The sequence below is a fragment of the Ornithorhynchus anatinus genome, chromosome 1 (genome assembly GCF_004115215.2).
Source record: "Ornithorhynchus anatinus isolate Pmale09 chromosome 1, mOrnAna1.pri.v4, whole genome shotgun sequence".
In the NCBI taxonomy this organism is placed as follows: domain Eukaryota; kingdom Metazoa; phylum Chordata; class Mammalia; order Monotremata; family Ornithorhynchidae; genus Ornithorhynchus; species Ornithorhynchus anatinus.
The window spans coordinates 95,804,354-95,809,409 of NC_041728.1; the positions used below are offsets into that span (position 1 = coordinate 95,804,354).

The 5,056-nt window shown below is 44.9% G+C and overlaps 1 non-coding gene across 1 annotated transcript; it reads right to left on the reverse strand.

Moving 5' to 3' along the window:
* Nucleotides 1–2,190: 2,190 nt before the first annotated feature.
* On the reverse strand, nucleotides 2,191–2,328 carry LOC114816380. Its single transcript, XR_003764148.1, has one exon. It is a non-coding gene; the product is annotated as a small nucleolar RNA SNORA7 (small nucleolar RNA).
* Between the last annotated feature and the right edge of the window lie 2,728 nt (nucleotides 2,329–5,056).

Below are 5,056 nucleotides of genomic sequence, written 5' to 3' on the forward strand. Positions count from 1 at the left end.
ATAAGCACTCAAACATTTTACTGTGTTCCACTCCGCGAAGCCACCAGGGCATGGAGACTGGATTGCATCCATCTCCCACTCCGGGAGGGCTCCCACAAATTTCTCTGGACTGTCCGAGCCACAGAGAGTCTGTCTACTGCTGGGATTTTTCTCCTTCAGGAGCAAGACGTGCTTGGGGAGGATCGTCCTCCCTGGAACCCTGGCCCTAAGTCCGCGCTTTCCAAATTGAGAACTTGCACAGATGAATTGGTTCTCGGGGTGGTGGTTTGTGTGGGGTTACTCGTGTTCTCTTTCCCCTGCCACTCGTGTTCCTTCTGGTAACCGAGAAGTAGCATGGTCTAAATGGAAGAAGCACAGGCCTGGGAGTCAGAAGACCTGGCATCTAATCTCAACTCCTCCACTTGCCAGCTATATGACCTTGGATAAGTCACAACTTCTCTGTGCTTCAGTTCACTCACCTGAAAAATGGGGATGAAATACCTGTTTTCCCACCCTCTCAGACTTTGAGCTTCATTCGGGAACAGGGACCATGTCCAGTAATTGCATTGTAACTGCTCTGGTGCTTAGGGCAGTGCTTGGTGCATGATAATCATTTAACGAATAATGCAATTATCCTTATGGGATATAGTGCACAACAAGCAAGGAGATAGGAAGGATTGCAGCACATTATCAGCTGCACACAAAGGATTTTTACATATAGAACCCATTTACCATCAGAGCAGCAGCAGGTCAGGACACAAGAGTGCCTTGGTAGCCACTGTGATCTTTGATGCCCATGTAAAGTCATCTAGTTCTTTTAGGATGTCACTATCAATGATAATAATGGCATTTATTTAGCTCTTACTATGTACCACGTGCTAGGGAAGATGGATACAAGAAAATCCAATCTTAAACCCTCTCTGTCTTACACAGGTCTCATCAACTAACAGAGAAGGAGAACAGATAATCCATTGCCATTTTACATACGTTACCCGAGGAGAGATCAAAGTTCCTTGGTCAAGATCACAAAGCAGGCAAGTTGTAGAAACAGGATTAGAACTCAGGTCTCCTGACTGCCCAGTCTCTTTCCACTAGGCCACATTGCAAATATGTGCTTGGCTGTATACTCCTTAAGCATTTGATATTCCCCTCAGCCTCACAGCACGTAATACATATCCATAAACCACTATTTCCCTTATCGGAAATTTATGTTGGGCTCTATCTTTCCCCGTAGCCTATAAACTCCTCGTGATCGGGGATTATGTCCACTAACTTTTGATGTAGCGTACTTTCTCAAGTGCTTAGTACAATGCTCTGCACAGAACAAGAGCTCAATAAATACCACTGATTTATTGATCAAATGATTGATCAAATGAGGCATCTACAGTCCTTAGCTGCAAGCCATTCAGGTCATTCTACCTAAGACACCCATCTCTAGGCTGACTGCTTGGGATTGTCACCCGTTCACCTCTCCTAGGCTTCTCTAAACTCATCTCAAGACTGAAAACTTGGTATAGGCAGGGAACATGTCTACCAACTCTGTTGTATTCTCCCATGTGCTCAGTACAGTCTGCTGGGTGACCTTGGGCAACTCACTTCATTTCTCTGGACTTCAGTTACCTCATCTGTAAATTAGGGATTAAGAATGTGAGCCTCAAGTGGGACATTCAATCATTCATTCATTCAATCATATCTGTATTAAGTGCTTACTGTGTGCAGAGCCTGTACTAAGCACTTGGGAAAATATGATACTGCAATAAAGAGAGACAATCCCTACCCACAACAACCTCACAGTCTGGTGCGGGGGGAGACAGACATCAATACAAATAAACAGACATCAGTATGAATAAATAAAATTACTGATTATATACATAAGTGCTGTGGGACAGGGAGAGGGGAGAAGAGCAAAGGGAGCAAGTCAGGGTGATGCAAAAGTGAGTGAGAGATGAGGAAAAGGGGTCGTCTCCCCTTTTTGACTTGTTGTTGTTGTATTATGCTGTCATGTTGTGTCCAATCCATAGCAACATCATGGACACATCTCTCCTAGCTTGCCCTGCCTTCATCTGCAAGCCTTCTGGTAGTGGATCCATAGCGCTTTCTTGGTAAAAATTTGGAAACGGTTTAACATTGCCTCCTTCCGCACAATAAATCTGAGTCTCCTCCCTTGACTCTCTCTTCCATGCTGCTGCTGCGCAGCACAGGTGAGTTTTGACTTGTAGCAGATTGCCTTCCACTCTCTAGCCACTGCCCAAGCTAGGAATGGGATGGATGTGCCTCTGCTTGACTCTCCCTCTCATAGTCAAGGCTGGTAGAGTACTGGATACTCTCTCTGCGTGACCCTGAGAGGACCCCTTTTTGATTATAAGTATCCAATTAACACTAGTCTACTCCTCCAAGTGCTTAGTGCAATGTTCTCCACATAGTTGTTGCTCAATAAATATTATTGATTGATTAACTGATTGATTTTTCCCTAAATCAGGTTCTGTAACTGAGCCCAAATCCTCTTTGGGAGAACTGTAACTCAACTGGCAACATCATGTTATGGAACTCTACTGCCTCAGGCACCACAGCTCCTCGACTTCTTAATGAATCTCCCGGGACATTATGACTTTTTCTCCCTCTCCTCAAGCAGCGTCTGCCCTTTCCGACTCGTTAGGCAGTTCAGACGGCAGGGCCCTGGCTCAGCACATCCTTTAATGATTTCTAGACAAAAGAGCATTGTTCCCAGGAGTGATATGGCCAGGGTGGTTACTAGGACTCAAAAATGCACCCCCAAATTGCCCACGTGGTGAGGAGTTTGCAAATGTCATCATTACAATGCTGTGGGTTAGAGAGATGGGATGCAGTTATTATCTGCTACAGAACCTGCCAGGAACTACCAATAAGTCTAGGACACTGGTGGTGACACTTGAAGAGCACTGGCACTGAACCAAACCTGGTAGACCCTCCACCTCCCATAAGTCCTTCTAAAACTGTCCTAACCTCTCTCTGCTATTAGCCAGCAGTGTGATCTTGGGCAAGTCAATTAATCGCTCTGAGCCCTTAGTTTCTTCATCACTAAAATGGGGATAAGATATCAGCTATTTTTACCTATCATTCTGTGATTCATATGTGGGACAGGAGCTATGTCTGATCTGATCATGGTTAGAGCATGGGCCTGGGTGTTAGAAGGACCTGGGCTCTAATCCCCGATCTGTCACATGTCTGCTGTGTGACCTGGGGCAAGTCACTTCACTTCTCTGTGCCTCAGTTACCTTATCTGTAAAATGGGGATTATGATTGTAAGCCCCATATATGACAGAGACCATGTTCAACCTGATTAACTTACATCCACCCCAGTGCTTAAAATAGTGCTTGACACATAGTAAGCACTTAACTAGAACCATAATTATTATTATTATTGTAATGATGCTAGCCCTTACCACAGGGCTTATCACTCAATATATTTCAACGCTAACTATGTGAGAATCAGGACCCTGGAAATGCTGTCCACCACTCCTCTTCAGTCACTGCTAAGTCACTATCAGGATGGCCAGAATTATTTTGGTAAACTCTGGTTTGGGGAATTCCATTCAAGGAGAAGTAGGATGAAATTTCCTTTGGGGAATTCCATTCAAGGAGAAGTAGGATGAAATTTCCCCACCCACCACCGCCATCCTTCTAGAGAACCTGAACCTAAAGTCCCAGAATGTCATAGAAGCAGCGTGGCTCAGGCGAAAGAGCCCGGGCTTGGGAGTCAGAGGTCATGGGTTTGGATCCCGGCTCTGCCACTTGTCAGCTGTGTGACTGTGGGCAAACCACTTCACTTCTCTGTGCCTCAGTTACCTCATATGCAAAATCTGGATGAAGATTGTCAGCCTCACTTAGGACAACCTGATTACCCTGTATCTACCCCAGCGCTTAGAACAGTGTTCTGTACATAGTAAGTGCTTAACAAATACCAAAATTATTATTATTACTGTAGAGCCTAAATTGAGTGATGGACTGAGTGTGTTGCAGTTCAGAGGGTGGAGGCAGATTTCCTAACCTGCCACCCTGAGGTTCAGCCTGACATTTTACTTCTTGAGGGCCCCAGAGGCCACAGGGCTCCTGGTGTGCTATGGACTGGCTTGGAAGCTTCAGAGGACCAAAACATGGGGTAGCCTTCTCTGCATCCTCTTTCTCCACCTCCTTCTCTCTCTCTCTCCTCCTCTTTTTCCTCCTCTTCACCATCCTCCTTCTCCTTTTTTGCTCTCTCTCTCCCTCCCCCTCCATTCCCTGTTCTCATTTATCTCTTCTCCTTACTCCACCTTCTCCTATTTTCCCTTTCTCTCCTCCTCCCACCTCACTCATTCCCTGCCACCCCCTTTACTTGCTCCTCCTTCTCCACCTTCTTCTCTTTACTCCTTTATCCCTCCTTTTATCTCTCCCCTTTCTCTTCATGCCCTTTCTAGTCTATTAATTCTCCCCTATGTTCTTCTTTCTCTCTGCCTCTTTCTTCTCTTCCTCCTCCTCTTCATCATAATAAAGCAATAGCAATAATAATAGTGGTATTTGTCTTTTTTTGTTAGATTTTTAAATGATTTTGTTAAGCCCTTAGCTTCAGGTGCTGTATTAAGCACTGGGGTAGACACAAGCTAATTAGATTGGAGAATCAATCAATCAACCAATTGTATTTATTGAGTGTTTACTATGTGCAGAGTATTGTACTAAGCATTTGGGAGAGTACAATAAAACAGAATTAGCAGACACGTCCCCCTACTCCTTACAACCTTACAGTCTAGAGGACCCATGATCTTCCATTTACAAGTTAAACCTGTACTATGTGCCAAACACTATAATAAGCACTGGGGTAGTTACAAGATATTCAGGTTGGACACAGTTTAAATAGAAGGGAGTAGGATTTAACCCCCAATTTAAAGATGAGGAAACCAAGGCCCAGAGAAGTCAAGTGACTTGACCAAGTTCACATAGTGGGCAGGTCATGGGCCTGGGACCAAAACGCAGGTCCTCCAACTCCCAGGCCTGCACACCCTCCAAAAGGCCACACTGCTTCTCAGCACTTAAGGACTCTGAAATGCTTACTATGTGCCAAACA